The sequence below is a fragment of the Hordeum vulgare genome, chromosome 6H, assembly GCF_904849725.1.
Source record: "Hordeum vulgare subsp. vulgare chromosome 6H, MorexV3_pseudomolecules_assembly, whole genome shotgun sequence".
In the NCBI taxonomy this organism is placed as follows: domain Eukaryota; kingdom Viridiplantae; phylum Streptophyta; class Magnoliopsida; order Poales; family Poaceae; genus Hordeum; species Hordeum vulgare.
In genome coordinates, this window is record NC_058523.1 from 193,238,897 (window position 1) to 193,258,482 (window position 19,586).

Genomic DNA, 19,586 nt, shown 5'->3' on the forward strand with positions numbered 1-19,586 from the left:
TTTTGAGCACCATGATCTTTATGATTGAGAGTCTCTCGTTTTGTCACCACCATATAGCTAGTGGGAAATTCTCATTATATAACTTGGCTTGTATATTCCAATGATATGCTTCCTCAAAATTGCCTTAGGTCTTCGTGAGCAAGCAAGTTGGATGCACACCCACTAGTTCTTTTTAAGAACTTTCACATACTTGTAGCTCTAGTGCATCATTTGTATGGCAATCCCTACTCATTCACATTGATATCTATTGATGAGCATCTCCACAGCTCATTGATATGCCTAGTTAATGTGACTCTCTTCTCTTTTTTGTCTTGCAACCTCCACCACATTCCACACCATCTATAGTGCTATAACCATGGCTCACGCTCATGTATTGCGTGAGAGTTGAAAATGTTTGAGAAAGTAAAGGTGTGAAACAATTACTTGGCCAATATCGGGGTTGTGCATGATTTAAATTCGTCGTGCAATGATGATAGAGCATAGCCAGACTATATGCTTTTGTAGGGATAACTTTCTTTTGGCCTTGTTATTTTGAAAGTTCATGATTACTTTGCTAGTTTGCTTGAATCATTATTGTTTCCACGTCAATAGCAAACTATTGTTTACAATCTAATGGATCTGAACATTCAGGTCACATAAGAGGAATTACAAAGGACACCTATGCCAGGTAGCATGAAAGCATCAAAAATTTATTCTTATCACTTCCCTACTCGAGTACGAGCAGGAGTTAATCTTGGGGATGCTTGATACGTCTCAAACGTCTCTATAATTTTTGATGGTTTCACGCTGTTATCTTGCCTTCTTTGTATGTTTTATGTACCACTTTATATCTTTTTGGGACTAACTTATTAATTCAGTGCCAAGTGCCAGTTCCTGTTTTTCCGTGTTTTTGACTCTTTTCAGATCTGATTTTGGAACGGAGTCCAAATAGAATAAAAAACCCGAAATGATTTTTTCCCGGACGAAAGAAGACCAGGGAGCCTTTGGGTCAAGCCAGGTGGGCCCCAGGGAGCCACAAGCTCCCACCACGCCACCAGGGGGTGGCGGCGGTGGGCAAGCTTGTGGCCACCCTGGCCGCCCCATGACCTAGATCTTGCGCCTATATATTCCCAAATATTCCGCAAAAAATCAGGGGAGCCTCGAAAATACTTTTCCGCCGCCGGAAGCTTCCGTTTCCGTGAGATCTCATCTGGAGACCCTTCCCGGCACCCTGTCGGAGGGGACTTTGGAGGTGGAGGGCTTCTTCATCATCATCATCGCCCCTCCAATGACTCGTGAGTAGTTCACTTCAGACCTACGGGTCCGTAGTTAGTACCTAGATGGCTTCTCTCCCTTGGATCTTCAATACAAAGTTCTCCATGATCTTCATGGAGATCTATCCGATGTAATCTTCTTTGGCGGTGTGTTTGTCGAGATCCGATGAATTGTGGACTTGTGATCAGATTATCTGTGTTATATATTTGAGTCTTTGCTGATTTCTTAGATGCATGATTTCATATCCTTGTAAGTCTCTCCGAGTCTTGGGTTTTGTTTGGCCAACTAGATCTATGATTCTTGCAATGGGAGAAGTGCTTGGTTTGGGGTTCTGCCATGTGGTGACCTTTCCCAGTGACAGTAGGGACAGCAAGGCACACATCAAGCAGTTGCCATCAAGGGTAAAAAGATGGGATTTTTATCATTGGTTTGAGATTATCCCTCTACATCATGTCATCTTGCTTAAGGCGTTACTCTGTTCTTATGGACTTAATACACTAGATGCATGCTGGATAGCGGTCGACGTGTGGAGTAATAGTAGTAGATGCAGACAGTATCGGTCTACTTGTTTCGGACGTGATGCCTATAGAAATAATCATTGCATAGATATCGTCACGACTCTGCACAGTTCTATCAATTGCTCGACAGTAATTTGTTCACCCACCGTCTACTTGCTTTCACGAGAGAAGCCACTAGTAAACACTACAGCCCCCGGGTCAATTCACATCCATTGTTTACAACTCCACTTTTACTTTGCTTTGTTACTTTGTTGCTTTCAGTTCTCACTTGGCAAACAATCTATAAGGGATTGACAACCCCTTCATAGCGTTGGGTGCAAGCTTTTGTGTTTGTGCAGGATCTTGAGATACTCTTCCACCGGATTGATACCTTGGTTCTCAAACTGAGGGAAATACTTACCATCGTTGTGCTATATCACCCTTTCCGCTTCGAGGGAACACCAACGCAAAGCTCCAATGCCACGGGGGAAATCCTTCGCATACTTTCCTAGGAAGTCCCTGCTGCTACAGAACGATCAAGCCAAGTATTCTCCCGTCGACGTGCCTATCTCTGGCGCCGTTGGAAGGTCTTTGGTGCGGTAGCAGAAGTATTTCTGGCACCATTGCGAGGGATACACAGCAAACATCATGTACCAAAAATAAGTCTCGGGATTATTACTATATGATGGTTACCCCAAGAGTATGATGGAATGAAACACTATAGGATTTAAAGGCGGAGTAATTCCAAGTATGAGATAAAGTGGGCCTACAACCCACAGACCCCGGGACTAATAAGGATCAAGCACTACCTTTATAAAGGAAGAAATTTGGAAGAAGCTGTGATGGATCAGCAAACGTTTTCTTAGGAGGATGCGAAAAGCCCGAGAGTTGTGAAGAATACGATAGATGTTTTGTTCAGCTTGCAGAATCATTGGATTTATCCGAACTCCGTTCATGTACAAGAGAAATTATGCAATGCTTGTGAGGATGCCCAAGTGATACAATACGAGATTCGCTAAACCTTATACAAGGTAATGATTTCAGTGCGACATGGCTTGGCCACCATGATGACTTACTCTTATCATTCTCTTGCTATTCGGAATGGAAATCTGAGAGACTTACCCATAGTGAGAGATGACGCTCTTTGAAACTTTTGTTTAAGCCTTAGAATGGTATGATGAAAGCCCATGTACATGGCAATTTTTGTCACGCGTAGGAATTTTTTTACGGGGAGGATGAAGCCAAGACCCTTCTCACTACAGGATAACCACAAATGGTAGACCATCATGAGAATCATCGATAGGTTATTTAGAATGGTCACGAGACTTCTCAGTTAAGAAGACCCAGTGACGAAAGAAGATTATATCAACAGAAGAACCCTCGATTTTGATGGAAACATTATGAATATAATGGAAGAGCATCACCAAAGAAGTTACCATGAAGAATGTGAGTAGCCAGATGCCAAGACCCTCAAGGATTGTTAAAAAAAATGAGGGACTGGTAACTCTTATTTTAAGTGTGGTAGCACCCCACCTTACAGGAGACTGGATTTGTTAGAAGACCCCCAAACCCTAACCTTTTATTTCTAGCCTCTTCGAATCTCGAGGACAAAATTCACTTTACGTGTGGTAGCTTTGTAACTGTGACAGCCCGATGCAGACGTTCTAGAAGCTTCCCCTTTTCTTTCCGTTTTCGTCGTGTGGGTATTTTCAGTTGCCGCATCATCATCGCATCATGCGCATCATCAGCATTGCATCGGCATCTCCATTGCCGCCAGATTTCAAAACTTGCATTCGTTAGTAGTTGCCGGTTCTCGTCGTCGTCCGTTCTGAGTTCGACCGCACTAGCACGCGCCCGCGGCACCGTCAAAACCCCTGTTTTTAAAGTGTGCGTAAAACTTCCTCTGATCGAGTTGAGATTTGTCGTGCGGTATTATTTTTATATAGCTAGGCCGCCTGTCGAATTTCGTCGCGATCGGAGACCGTCTGGTACCCGAACGGTCGACCGTAGCGGCACCGTCTTCGGTTATTCGTTGGACGTGTGTCGGTGTTTTAAAATTCGTGCCGCACCGTCCGTTCTCCCTCTCGTCTCCGAATATCCACTCTACACGGCCGCATACCCATACCCGCATTCGGAATCATCCGAATCCGACCCCGCGGTTGGATCCGGATCGTGATTCCGGTTAACCGAGCCCCTCTTTTCCTTATAAATAGCCCCTCCTCCTTAATTTTTGGACAGCCTCCTCTCTCCTCCTCGAACTCCGCGCCCTAACCCTAACCCTAGCCGAAACACTCTTTGTCCCGCAGCCGCCGCCGGCCCGCGAGGCCCGCAGCAGGCCCGCACCAGGCCCGGATCCGCCGCCGCCGCCGCCTCTCGTGCTCCCGTGCCCCGCAGCTCGAGCTCCTCTCTCCCGTGCCGAGCGTGCTGCCCGAGCCGCCGCCTCAGCGCCGCCGCGCCAGCCGCCGACCAGCCCGCTGCCTTGCCCTCCGGCCCCGCGTCGCCAGATCCGCCTGCACCTCGCCGTGCCGCCGCCGGCCCGAGTGCCTCCTCTGGCCGAAGCCCGAGCTGGCAGCCGCCACTCCCGCGGGCAGGACCTTCGTCGCCGGCCATACCTCGGCCAGATCCGGCCCGTCATGACCGGATCCAGCGGGTCCTCGTCCATCCCGCCTCCTCCCGTGTGGATCCACGACGGGGTCCCTCGCCGTTGACCGCGGCGGCGCCACCATGGAGGTTGCTCGTGTGCGCGAGGTCGCCAGGCACGAGCGCTGGCCTCCTCCCGCCAGGCTCACGTGGCCCAGCGACAAGATCCAGGCACCCCACCTCGGCCCAGGCCAACGCCTCCAGCGGTCAGCACCACGCCAGGCCGGGCTCCCTCGTGGGTCGCCTCCCTCTCCAGCGCCACGGCCCAGCAGCGCCTCACCTCCACCGCCTGTGCCCCGAGCCCCCTCCTCTCAGATCCGACCCAAGAGCCGTGGTGACCCGGCCCCGTTAACCCCCGCCCAGTGCGTTTTTATTTACTTAAGCGCTTGTTCTGTTAGGCCCATGAAAGAATTAGGCCCGTTAGCATATTTTAGGATTTTCCAAAGATTTTATATCAGAAAATTGCCAGATTTTAAAATGATCGTAGTTTCTAAACCGTAATTCGGATCGAGGCGTATTTTATATGGTTTTCACGTAGTTTTGCACGTAGAAGACGATTATCCAACTTGAATAATTATTTGAGATAGTTTAACGCACCAAATGCTTTGTTTAGCGTGCTGTCCCAACAGGGGAACGACCGGTATATATTTTTCGCGCGTGTTCGGATAGCCCGGATGGCGTGGCATAAATGTCCATGTTTTAGGAATCATTTTTGCATGCTTTTTAGAGCGGTCATTGATATTTATGCTTGTAGGGATTTTCCGGTAGTTTATTTTCCCGTATATAGGTTTTATCTCGCATTAATGTGTGGCATTATTTTGTGTTGCAAACCCCACACATTTTATATGTTTCCGGGGTAGAAAAATCCCAAGGATTTTTCTGTGCAATTAGTTTTAGCTTTTGAGCAAGTTAGTTCGCGCGATATTTTGCCGTGATGCCCTTTTGTTTAATTCGTAGGTTTTATTCCGTGCTTCGTTTGACGGAGTTGTCAACTAGTGATTTGAACTTGGATGTTTTGTTTAGCCCCTGGGATTTTTGGTTGCAATAGAAATGCATGTTTAGGTGTTGTTTGCTTGCTCTCAAGTTGCTAGAAATAGTGCTGTTTTAGACAAGCTGAAATATTTCTAAGTCTGGAATCTGTTATATTTTGTTGCTGTCTTGTCTTGCTTGCATCTTGTGATCTGTAGCTCTTTTGAGGTTGGTCCAATGGAGTTAGTTGTACCCCTTGTGTTTCTCTAGCATGCTGTTAATTTTCATGTCATTTGGAGACCTGTAGCTTAGGATTTTTCTGCTGTCAATATGCCTTCAGGCTGAAAATTGCACTTTGATGAGGTGTAATTTTCAGCAAGTCTGAAATAGTGTGTGAGATGCCATTTTGTGTCTTCTTTTCCTAGTGATCCATGATGCCATGATAGTTGTTGTTAGTTGTTTGTAGTAGTGCATCTTGCCCTCTTTCATTCCATGCCTTGCTTGAGTTTATCGGAGTTGTGTAGCCGAAGTTGTGAGGCGTAGAAAATGCTATGTGGCTGATTTTGGCAGATTGTAGCGTTTTCTTGTTTTGCTCGTAGTTTTCGAACCGTAGCTCCGTTTTGATCGTGTCCTACATGAAACTTGCTTAGAATCTCGTGTAGTTTCATTTTCTCTTGCTGTTCGAATGTTTTGAAGTGTTTGTAGCCGCCGTTGCACACATTTTGCATTCATGCCATCATATCTGGCGGTGCTTGTATCTTTTGAACCGTAGCTCCGTTGGAGATGTTCTTTACGTGTAGGTTGCTTGCCTTGACGCGAAGAATCACGTGAACCCATTGGTTTTGCTGTTTAACAACTAATTAAAGGTGTTAATTCAGATCTGGACAGAATTGTAAATTAACATGTGAGGTCGTTTTGGAGGTGCTATATGTCATTTCCGACCTCATTTAAAATGCCTAGATAGGTAGTTTAATTTCCGCTTCACCTCTTGCATGTTTGATAACATTATTATTGCCGCGTAGATAACCGGGAGTGAACTAAATAATTAACGTGGAGTTTCGTCAATATGCAACTCGTGCATATTGAACTTCACTTCATGTGTAGTGTTTGATTGTGTGATTTGTCATGTCGTGACTTGCATGTATTCAGTAGCTCATGCATCATATGTGTTGTGCATCGTGTGGTGAATTTCGTGTGTTGATGCTTGTTTCCGGTGTCCCCGTCTCGATAGAGTTCCGCAAGCGTGTCGGATGTGAGGACCCGTTCGACTACGTCGGTTCGTCTGCTTCACGGAGGCATTCTTCTTCCAAGCGGGATCTCAGGCAAGATGATCATTTCCCCAGATACCATTACTATCATTGCCATGCTAGTTTTACCGTTGCTATCGTTTACGTCTCGTTGCCTACCACCTGTCAAATATCAGCCTCTCTACAATGCCATGAAACCATCAACCTGTTCACCCTAGCAAACCACTGACTGGCTATGTTACTGCTTGCTTAACCCTGTTGATAGCGTTGCTAGTTGCAGGTGCAGTTGCTTCCATGCAAAGCATGGGTTCCTTGTTATATCACCATATTTAAACGCTATTTAAATTAATGCACCTATATACTTGGTAAAAGGTGGAAGGCTCGGCCTTTCTAGCCTGGTGTTTTGTTCCACCTTTGCCCCTTTAGTTACCGGCTACCGGTGTTATGTTCCATAATTGAGCGCTCCTAACACGATTGGGGTTGTTATGGGGACCCCCTTGATAATTCGTTTTAGATTAAAGCTGGTCTGGCAAGGCCCAACTTTGGTACTACGTTTGCCTAATCACCTAATTAAATTGCATAGGGACTTCCCGGGCCCCGAAGATAATTTAATCAACCCCCGGGCCACCAAATATATGGTTAGCCGTTGCAGCAACCTCACCACTTAACCATACCTCACCCATTAAGCTTTGCTAGTCTTGATACCTTTGGAAATGAGATTGCTGAGTCCCCTGTGGCTCACAGATTACTACAACACCAGTTGCATGTGCAGGTAAAGGTTACTTGACGCGAGCGCGTTGATTGTTCATTTGGAGTTGCCTCTTCTTCTTCTACTTCATCGATCTAGGATGGGTTCCAGGCCGGCAGCCTGGGATAGCAAGGATGGACGTCGTTCTTCTTTTGTCGTTGTTTTCGTCCGTAGTCGGACCCACCTCTTACTCTTGACGATTATGTAATGTACTGATGTGACTCTGATGTAGCTTGTGGCGAGTGTAAGCCAACTCTTTATATATCTTATCTTTTCAGTACATGTACTTCTAACGATATCCATTCTTCCGACACGACGAGATGCGCTTCTATCCCTGACGAGGCCCTCGAGCCAAATCGAGGATAGGGTCGCATCTTGGGCGTGACAGTAACATCCCAAATTTTGGTATGTTATAATAATTACTAGATTCATTGTTTGATTGAGTGATTGAAACTTGAGTGAAATTCGAAACTTTTTAAAACTTTTGAATGAGAGGGAATAAAATGATTTTCCCATTTTCTTTTGAATTCCAATTTCATCCAATACAAATCACTAATAGAAGATAACATGACTTCTTCAAAATAAAGGACTTGAAAAAAGGTGGTTTGTGGAAATAATTCCTTTTGCAATCTATTTCATATTTTGGTCCTATTTGAAAGTTTAAATGAATTCAAATCCCCTTGCCCAAATTCAAAATCTTGAGAGGAGCAATATGACAATCCAAACCAGGGGCCATTTGAAATTATATTTGAACTTATGGAACTCACAAAACTATTTTCAAAATGTTTTATATTATGTTTCAAAAACAATTTTTGAAGTGGTTTTCAAATTTATTTTTCTCCAAAAAATACAATACATGGAAAATAGGGTAAAATGATTCCCTTCAATATAATAATGGAGAGAAATTAATTTGAATCCATTTTAGTATTTTCAAAATGTTTTCTTTGCATTGTTATTAAACCAGCAACACTGTTTGAATTTTCTGATTTTGTGAGAATTTTATTTGGCCTCGAACATATGTTCATCTCGTAGGAAATCTTTTTATGCAAATTTTGATATATAATATGTCTATATAAAAGTATTATAGATTTTATTTTATTTAGTTTCCTTTCCGGTTTTTGTATAATAGGAAATAAATAGTTTTTATTAGGAAAGTGACTTGGGCCCGTTAGCAAATCTGGTCCAAATCTTTTTCTTCTTCCTCAGAAATAATCTCCTTCCTCTCCTCACGTGCACAACCTTCCATGGCGAGGAGTAAATCAAATCGCCCCGATCTCCTTGCTCCTTCCTTCTTCGAGCACCCCGAGCCCCTATAAATACTCCCCTCAACCCCCTCTTCCCATTTTCCCCGTAGCCCGCCCCTCCCCACGCCGCAGCGCCCCGCCCCGCCCTTGCCAGAGTTCGCCTCCAACATGAGCTCTTGGAGCCCCTACAGCCCTGCTCGTCGCCTCCAATGCCCCGTCAGCACCACCAACCTTCGGCCGGTGGCCTCCTCCTCCGCCTTAACCCCTTCACCGCCTCGGCCGGCCACCGGAGCCACCCTCCCTGTCGTCTTCTCCAACTCCAGCGACTATCTCCGGTGAGCTTCAAAAATCCCGTAACAGTTTTTTTCAGAAAAAGAGAAAATTTAGAAAATTCATATATATTAGTATGTAACTGCAAATTAGGTGATTCTTTTTGCGTTGGATCACAATGTTTATGTAGTTTCTGTAGATATAAAATTTATCCGTGTTTGAATATTTAAATTTTGAGTTTAAACACATTTGGTTTAAACCTTGTTTTATGAATATCGGGAGTTTAAAAATAGATTTGGAGTTGATTCTTTTTGCTACTGATCACTAGTGATATTATTTATCAGTGGGTTTCATTTCAGAATTTTTAGGATATTTTAAATTAGGGTTTTAAGCAAAACAGATTCTGTTTTAGCTCTTTTCAGTTTTCTTGCTATTTCTTTTGTATTAATTGTTCTTAATTTATTTTCTTTTGTCATTGTGACAAGTTATATTTTTGTTTTCTGATATTTACCAGTAACTTTTCAACAACAACAAGATTTTTTTTCTTATTTGTTTGCATGGAATCAATTCTAGTTCAATAATAACTTGCAAATTGATTTCATTGCCAAATTAAATTCCTATTTGAAAATACTTTATATATTTTGTTTTATGAGATTTATTCTCTGTTAACTTTGTTTAGACCAGCAACAATTTGTATTAAAGTTGAAATTGTTTTGATTTAATTCAAGGTTAACATTGATTTGATCATAAGTAGAGTTTAACAAAAACTTTTCAATTACTTCTTTTTGTTAATAAAGATTTTATGAAAAATACTTTTTGTTATCTTAGTTAATTTTATATTTTCTTTTCTGTTCTTTTTACTATTTTAGTGTTTTATTTGTTGTTAAGTTTAATTAGAACAAAAACTATTTAGTGATTATTATAGTAGAAGGCTCCAGAGTTTTTCTTTGAAGTTTCTTTTGGATTCTCATGTGATTTGATTTATTGGATAAATTATATTTGATGTTGTGATATTGATTGTTAGGATGATTGCTAGTAGGATTACTTATATGAATACTATGTTTGATTATATAGATTTCATCGGAGAGTGAAGAATAGTTCTATCCAGTTTTTCCTATGAGCGATATCTATCTTCAACAACCTTACGACGCAAGTTCACTTTGATCATAATTTACCTATAGTTTTATTGCATTAGATCAACCTTCTTCACCCATTGCATGCAAGTAGGTACTTGGAAATTTTGGTTCTTGATGTAGTATCATGTGCTAGGACTCATAAACTCTTGTTACTTGGCTGGGACGTTAATTTGCTACGCTCCTAGTAGACGGGGTCTGGTTGAGTGTTTACCATGAGTACTTCAAGACTTTCAAGACCTCATGATGCAATATACCTCTGGGTGAACGACGGTTTTGATGGCCTGGGATGCATGGGGAAGCGCCATGACATCTTGCGGAAAGCTTCACCTAGGCACGAAGAGATGGATGGATACTTCAGGACCCGAGGCTTACCTGGACAGCCACAAGGCATTATGGGCTCTCGCTTGGTTGGACATTGTGTTGACTATGGACGGGCGGTGCTATGAGATGTAGAAGAACGGTACGATTGGATGGGCACCGACAGTGGCTCAGAGGAACCCTTTGGAAGACCATGTTTTGATCATCCGGTTCTCAAACACCCTGCAGTGTGAGGACTCCAACAGAGGCGATCAAATCTAGTGGGGAACGTGTGCAAAACTCTGCAGAGTACTCAAACCTAATTGATTAGCCGTGTCCACTGTCATGGACAACTTGAGCCAAAGGAATAGGAGCTATCAGGAATTCTCAACACCATTAACTTATTGATGTTGGTAATATTGATAACTTGGGTATGAGAAATGGTTGGTGGAACCTTTCTCATTAACAACCAACAATGTAGTAAATTTTGCTTTTACCTCTGTCTTGTTGTAGGAAAAATTTGCTCTACGCAAAACTTAAATTTCAGCCCCACCTGCCATATATGCATATAGTATGCATGATATTTTCACCCCTCTCTTTTGTGACTTGCCGGCATATTCAATATGCTGACCTACACGGCTGCAACATCTTATGTTGCAGATACTTTCTTCGACGAGTAAGAGTACGATTTAGGGTTACGTTCTGCACTCAACCTGTCGTTGGTGTTTATTGGGACTCCACTCCCTTTGACTGTTTCCGTTGAGATTTTGAGGTATATATCAATTTTATGTTATTTACATGTGATTGCACTTTGATATATACATTGATGTACTATGTGTGCCAGCATACTGATCCAGGGATGGCACAGATACATAGAGGCTTGACTCATTTTGAGTCGGGTTGCTACAGTGGCTAACATCAGTGCCTAACTCGAGTCAAGTGGCCCCTCTCTGGTTCAAATTAGATAAACCAAAATCTTCAATTTGAGCTTCAGCCCAGGGCTAATAGCACATGTTTCCCTGTCTTCCTTTGACTAGCCGAGGCTCCCACACGACTCCAACGGCTAGGCATCTCCAAGCTAGTGCCCGGGACACGCTAGACATGTCCAAGCCACCCAGAGCGCGCCAGCATGTCGTGGCATGCCAAAGCTGCGCTCTGGGCACACTACAGAGAGCAACCGAGGTGGGGGCAACTCCCTGGGCCAGTTCCAGCCTCCCCGCGGTGTCTCTCCCCTTCCCCGAAAGCCTCTTTGCATCAGGCAGCCCTCAGGGCCCTCCTTTCCCGCGCTAAGAGTCGGTGTAATGCGTGCCCGTGTGCACCAGAAGTGCCAGAGGAGCGCGGCCACAATAGCGCGCCTCTCCTCTCTCCCTCTCTCTCGCAGTGAGTCCTGGAGGTCCAAAACCACGTCCTTAGACCGTGCTTTCAACCCCAGCCTCTCTCTACACCCCCATGCACGCCACGGTGGATCATCGGCGCTCCTGAGTCGACTCACCATCGCGGGCCTATATATAGCCCCACCCCTCACTCCAGAACCCCTCATTCCACCTCACCGAGACCTCAATCACCTCCCTAGCCACCCCATTGAGCAAGCAGAGCCCCGGTGCTCGAGATCGACCGAGGCCCCTCCACCTCGAAGCTCCGGTCGATCTCCGGCTACACGACGGTTCTCGCGTCCCTCTGCCCACCAAAGCTCTCCCCGGGACCCCAGAAAGCTTTCCCGTCTCTTCCCCGAGCGTATCCGTGCGCGTAGCTGCCACCTCCACCGTCACCCGCAACCTCTACGCCGAGGCCACCTCGCCGCCGGTGAACCAGAGCCCCCCGTCGTCGACTCGACCACCAGTAGGTAGGCGACGACGAGTCGAACCCATTCATGTCGTCGTTTGGGCCTGAGGACGTCAGTAGCCACGCCGGCGTGCTCCTCCTCCTCTCTGGCCAGAGGTAGGAGACGACCCCCGACATGTGGGCCCCACCTGTCGGTGGCCTATCTCTCTCTCCCTCGCTGCCCGCAACCACTGACCGCACGGGCCCGCGCGTCTGGTTCAAACCTGACGGGGCGCGCGCCTGGGCAGGCTGTTTGGCTGACCACTGGGCCGACCCAGTCCCAGGCCAAGCCAGGCCGGGTTGTAGCCTTTTTTCTTTTTATTTAAAACCTGGTTTTAAATGATTTTTGTAAAAAGATTTATCCAGTGAAAAAATATGATTCTTCCACTGATATTTTTCTAAAAATGTGTAGTATTTAACAGAACCCTTGGATGAATTTTTGTAACAACTATTTTGTTTTATAATAATAAAAAGGGTTGATTTGGAATAGTTTTGCTACTGTTAAATTGATTTTAAAAATATTCTTTCACCAAAACCAGAGACAAATATTTTTAAAATAACAATATAAATTTATCAGAATTAAACATCATTTTTAAAGTGACTTTGTGATCTGTTTTGGAGTGAGCTACTTATTGCTTTTATTTATTACGACGATAGAAAACCCTGTGACAAAGGAGTTGGACTTGAAGACCTCGAAGGCCCCGAATACTTAGCTCACCAAGGCAAGCAGCCTTTTGACCATGTCTGAGCATATGTTATATTGCATACTAGTAAAGCAAATATTTCCGTTGCATGTGATCATAAGCGTCGGTAAATAATTGGAGTGATGTTACCGATGGCTCCTCCAGAGCACTTGCATATTGAGCATGATCCTATCACCTGTGAGGGTCACTCTAATATCATGTTGACAAGTAGAGCTAAGCATAGTAGCATGAGCATCATGATGGTTTAAAATCAAAGGTTTACGAAAACCCCGTCGGGTGCCACTAATGCCCAGGGGTGATGATGAGTTAGGTGGCCGCTTTTGGTGAAGTGGTGCACAGAGTATTTTGTGTGTGTATGGTTTCGGAAATGGGTATAGATTTATGATGTGTCGACCATCCCAACCTTACATATACGACCACGTTACCCCTTTATGGGACGGGGCTTTGTTGATTACTCTGGTCGGTGCTAGCAAAGAGCCACATTACTAATGGCGGGGGTGATGTGTGGTCACTCTCGTGACGGGGTCTGGTAACCCACAAGTATAGGGGATTGTTGCGGCAACAAAATTCCTTCCCTGGCGCGTAGGAATTCTTCTTGTTACTTCTCTGGTTTGCGTCGGTTTTTCCCTTGAAGAGGAAAGGGTGATGCAGCACAGGAGCAGTAAGTATTTCCCTTAGTTTGAGAACCAAGGTATCAAACAAAAAGGAGGGCCTCGTCAAGTCCAAAGTACCTGCGCAAAAACAAACAAGCTTGCACCCAACGCTTCAAAGGGGTTGTCAATCCCTTCAAGATTATTTGCAAAGTGAGATCTGAAGGCGGAAAGAGCAACGAAGTAAAAAGTGTAAGGCTGAAAATATGGTGTGGAGTAGACCCTGGGGCCATAGTTTTCACTAGAGGCTTCTCTCAAAATAGCAAGTATTATGGTGGGTGAACAAATTACTGTCGAGCAATTGATAGAACCGCGCAAAGTCATGACGATATCTAAGGCAATGATCTAGCATATAGGCATCACGTCCGAGACAAGTAGACCGATACTTTCTGCATCTACTACTATTACTCCACACATCGACCGCTATCCAGCATGCATCTAGTGTATTGAGTTCATGATGAACAGAGTAACGCTTTAAGTAAGATGACATGATGTAGAGGGATAATCTCAAACCAATGATGAAAACCCCATCTTTTTACCCTTGATGGCAAGAACACGATACGTGCCTCGCTACCCCTTCTGTCACTGGGTGAGGTCACCGCACGGTATGAACCCAAAACCAAGCACTTCTCCCATGGCAAGAATCATAGATCTAGTTGGCCAAACAAAACCCACAACTCGAAGAGAATTACAAGGATATGAAATCATGCATAAGAGAGATCAGAAGAAACTCAAATAAGATTCATAGATAATCTGATCATAAATCCACAATTCATCGGATCTCGACAAACACACCGCAAAAGAAGATTACATCGGATAGATCTCCATGAAGATCATGGAGAACTTTGTATTGAAGATCCAAGAGAGAGAAGAAGCCATCTAGTTACTAGCTATGGACCCGTAGGTCTTTGGTGAACTACTCACGCATCATCGGAGAGGTCATGGTGTTGATGGAGAAGCCTTCTGTGTCTGAATCCCCCCTCTGGCAGGGCACCAGGACGTGCCCCAGATGGGATTTTGCGGAGACAGAAGCTTGCGGCAACGGAAAATTGATTATGATGCTCCCATGATTTTTTGGGAATATTTGGGAATTTATAGGCACAAGAGCTACGTCAGGGGACCTCCAGGGGGCCCACAAGCCTGCATGGTGTGCCCCCCTAGCCGCGGGGTGGGGGCTTGTGGGGCCCCTAGGGCTCTTCTGGCTTGGCCCCCAAGCTCTCCGATCTTCTTCCGTTCCAGAAAAAATCTTTTCCGGGATTTTCTTCCGTTTGGACTCCGTTACAAAATCTCCCCTGAAAGGGGTCAAAAACATGGAAAAAACAGGAACTGGCACTTGGCACTAGATTAATAAGTTAGTCCCAGAAAATAAATAAACGGCATGCAAAACATGCAAACTTTGACAAGATAATAGCATGAAACCATCAAAAATTATAGATATGTTGGAGACATATCAGGGATCAATCGTAGTCCTTTCGATAAGTAAGAGTGTTGAACCCAACGAGGAGCAAAAGGATCTGACAAGTGGTTTTCAGCAAGGAAATTTCTGCAAGCATTGAAATTATCGGTGACTAGTGATTGTGTGGTGAGATGATTCGTAGCAAGAAACAAGTAACAAAAGTAGCAATGGTGTAGCAAAGTGGCCCAATCCCTTTTGTAGCAAGGGACTAGCCTGGACAAAGTCTTATAGGAGGAAAACTTCTCCCGAGGACACACGAGAATTTCTATCATGCTAGTTTCATAATGTTCATATGATTCGCGTTCGTTACTTTGATAGTTTTATATGTGGGCGGACCGGTGCTTGGGTACTGTCCTTACTTGGACAAGCATCCCACTTATGATTAACCCCTCTTGCAAGAATTAAGACAAAGTCTAACCATAGCATTAAACTAGTGGATCCAAATCAGCCCCTTACGAAGTAACGCATAAACTAGGGTTTGAGCTTCTGTCACTCTAGCAACCCATCATCTACTTACTACTTCCCAATGCCTTCCTCTAGGCCCAAATAATGGTAAAGTGTTATGTAGTCGACGTTCACATAACACCACTAGAGGAAAAACAACATAAAACATATCAAAATACCGAACGAATACCGAATTCACATGACTATTATTAGCATGACTTATCCCATGTCCTCTGGAATAAAAGTAACTACTCACAAAGGATAATCATAATCATGATCAGAGGTGTAATGAGTAGCATCAAGGATCTGGACATAAACTCTTCCACCAAGTAATCCAACTAGCATCAACTACAAAGAGTAATCAACACTAGTAGCAACCTTACAAGTACCAATCGGAGTCGCGAGACGGAGATTGGTCACAAGAGATGAACTAGGGTTTGGAGATGAGATGGTGCTGATGAAGATGTTGATGGTGACGAGTCCCCTCTGAGAGGGAAGTTTCCCCGACAGGATCGTCCTGCCGGAGCTCTAGATTAGTTCTGCTCAAGTTTCGCCTCGTGGCGGCGGCGAAACCACGAAAAAGCTTCCGTCTGATTTTTTCCTGGACGAAACCCTCCATATAGCAAAAGAGGGGGCCAGTGGGCCAGTGGGCTGCCCACAAGCCCCCATGGTGCGGCCTGGGGGGTGGCCGCATCGTGCAGGCTTGTGGACACCACCCCCTGGTGCCCCTCCGACATTTCTTCAGCCCAGTATTTTTTATAAATTGGGAAAAAAATCCCCGTTGATTTTCACGGTGTTTGGAGTTGGGCAGAATAGGTATCTCAACTTTGCTCCACTTTGAGGCCAGAATTCCAGTTGCCGGTATTCTCCCTCTTCATGTAAACCTTGCAAAATAAGAGAGAAAAGGCATAAGAATAGTATCGTGAAGTGAAATAACAGCCAAAGAAGCGATAAATATCAACATGAAAACATGATGCAAAATGGACGTATCAAGTCCCCCAAGCTTAGACCTTGCTTGTCCTCAAGCGAAAGCCGAGCTCAATAAATACGTCCACATGTTTAGGGAGAGAGGTGTCGACAAACCAAGATACGAACATGCATGCATCATGATCATGATCAGAACAGCAATACCAACATATAATCTCTCATGCTAAAGTGATAATTCCTTCACAAAGTAAAGCATGGATCAAGAACCTTACCGAGAAGTAACAACCGGTAGCCTTTAGTCATTGAAGCAATTGCAATTTATCACAACATCAGAAAGAGTCAAGTAAGAGCTTGTAAAGCAAATCCACATACTCAATCATTCTTTCGTTCTCTACAATTGCTACAACTCATGTGGTACTCATGAGATCAAAGTTTCAACTGAACACAGAGAAAGATAGGGGCTTATATTTGCCTCCCAAGTGCTTACCTCAAGGGTAATGTCAACAATAATAATTCATGGATGCCTACCTCCAAGTTGACATATGAATATAGATCTTTCCCAAGCATGTGACGATAGCCAAGACAAAGGCAAAATAGGGAATTGGTGAAGATCATCATGACTCTTTCAAGGGCAAAAAGTAAAGGTACAAGATAGGCCCTTCGCAGAGGGAAGCAGAGGTTGTCATGTGCTTTTGAGGTTTGGATGCGTGTCCTCTTAGTGCGGAGGAACGTCACTTTATATTGCCTCCTGTGATAAAGAATTTTATTATGCAGTCTGTCGCTTTTATGTCTTCCTCATCACAGGTTCGTACAAAGCTTATTTTCCACACACTAATATATCATACATATTAGAGAGCAATTTGTATTGCTTGCACCGATGACAATTTACTTGAGGGATCTTATTCAATCCATAGGTAGGTATGGTGGACACTCATGGCAAAACTGGTTTGAAGGTTTATGGATACACAAGTAGTATCTCTACTTAGTGTGGGAGTTTTGGCTAATATGAGGTGGAAACAATCGTCACATGCTAACGGATCTCTAATCATATAACATTGTTCAGAGACAAGCAAACACAATTCATTACGTTGCCTTCCTTGTCCAACATCTACTTCTAGGCATGCAATAGTTTGGTGAGTGTTCACAATCATAGATGGTGTCAGAGATGATATATTTATATGTGAACCTCTCCTTCCTTATCGCTTCCTATTAATTGCAACAATGACCAAGGTCTACGTTTGCCTACCCTCAACAAGTTTCAATCCTCATTCTTTTTATATGTGAAGCCATCACTTCCCATAAGATCATTACATGATCTTTCATGATTTTGTTCTATTCTCACTCTTTTGATCATGGCAAGAGGCAAAGCCCTTCAACTAAGACACTCTTTCTTATATGGCTCACGAGCAAGAATACATCAGGGGTGACACAAAAGCAAAACTCAAGACTAAAACACTAAGACTTTTAAACTACTAGAGAAAAAGAAAACTGAATAGGAAAACTAAAACAAAGGTAAAGGAAAAAAGATGTGATGGTGATAAGATACCGGGACAACTCCCCCAAGCTTGGCACAAGCCAAGGAGATTGCCCATACCAATCCTCAGTTGTCTTCCTTTGGTGGTGATGGTGGTGGAGTTGTTGCAACTTGAGTTTGATCATCCATCTTCCAAGGCATAGGTGCTCCACCATGGAAAGATGAACGAGTCTCCAGAATCCTCAAATCTGCTGCCAACCTTATTGCTTTAAATCTATACTCATACTCACAGTTTTGGTTCTACATGTCATAGATCTGGCCCTGGAGTTGATCAACCCTGTCATAGAGCCTGGAGAGGTGCTTCCCAATGTCATTGGCATCAATCATGTGCTTGTTTGTGAACTCCGTGATCATCATGTGGTTGGCGGTGAGTCCATGCTCCACCATCCCTTGGCACTTGAAGACTTGTTGCTCCATTGCTTTGAGCCACGTCTCCATGCTTCCGGTCTTCTTAGGCCCCTCAACATCACGGATGTGCAACATCCCCTCACGCATCTCGATAGATTGAGGGTGTTGCAGCACTTCCGTGAGGTAGGGATTGATGACCTTCTCGAAGATCTTGTCCTTTGGAGCTTTTGGGGAAGTCATGGCGATCTAGATCTGCAACAGAAACGGGCTCGAAATGAAAAACAGAGGAAATCTGCGTGATGCAGGGGTTAGACCAAAGGAAGTATATATAATGATTTTTTCAAGACCAGAAGGAGTACCCTGCACAAAAGCGGAGTCCGGGAGGCGCACGAGGTGGCCACAAGCCCTCACGGCGCGGCCAGGGGTTGGGCTCGTGCCGTGCAGGCTTGTCGCCTCCTCGCGCACTTTCCGGACTACTTCCAATTTTTGTATTTTTTCAAATATTCGAAAACGTTTTGGACTATGTTTTCTTATCGAATCACATACCTCTTCGTTTTTGGAGTCTGAAACAGGCTGATAAATGTCCCTTAGGTATTCTTCCGGAGTTATGGTATCGATGATATTGCTTTCAACATTTATGGGAGTACCTGAGATATAATGCTTGATTCTCTGCCCATTTACCACTCTCGGACAATTACCTTCCGTGTTGTTGATCCTGATAGCAGCAGAATGATATACTTCCTCAACAACATAGGGACCTTCCCATTTAGAGAGAAGTTTGCCTGCAAAGAATCTTAAACGAGAGTTATATAGCAAGACATAATCACCTACATTGAACTCACGCTTTTGTATCCTCTTATCATGCCACCTCTTAACCTTCTCTTTGAAAAGCTTGGCATTGTCATATGCCTGAGTTCTCCACTCATCAAGCAAGCTAATGTCAAATAACCTATTCTCACCAGCAAGTTTGAAATCAAAGTTGAGCTCTTTGATTGCCCAATAGGCCTTATGCTCTAGATCAAGAGGTAAATGACATGCTTTCCCATAGACCATTTTGTACGGAGACATGCCCATGGGATTCTTATAGGTAGCTCTATAAGCCCACAGTGCATCATCGAGCTTCTTCGACCAATTCTTTCTAGACCTGTTGACAGTATTTTGCAGAATCAGTTTAATCTCTCTATTACTTAGCTCTACTTGACCACTAGACTGAGGGTGGTAGGGAGACGTAATTCTATGGTTGACATCGTACTTAGCAAGCATTTTACGGAAAGCACCATGAATGAAGTGTGAACCATGTCGGTCATTAGATATCTAGGGACTCCAAATCTAGGGAAGATAACTTCTTTCAGCATCTTGATAGAGGTGTTGTGATCAGCACTACTAGTGGGGATAGCTTC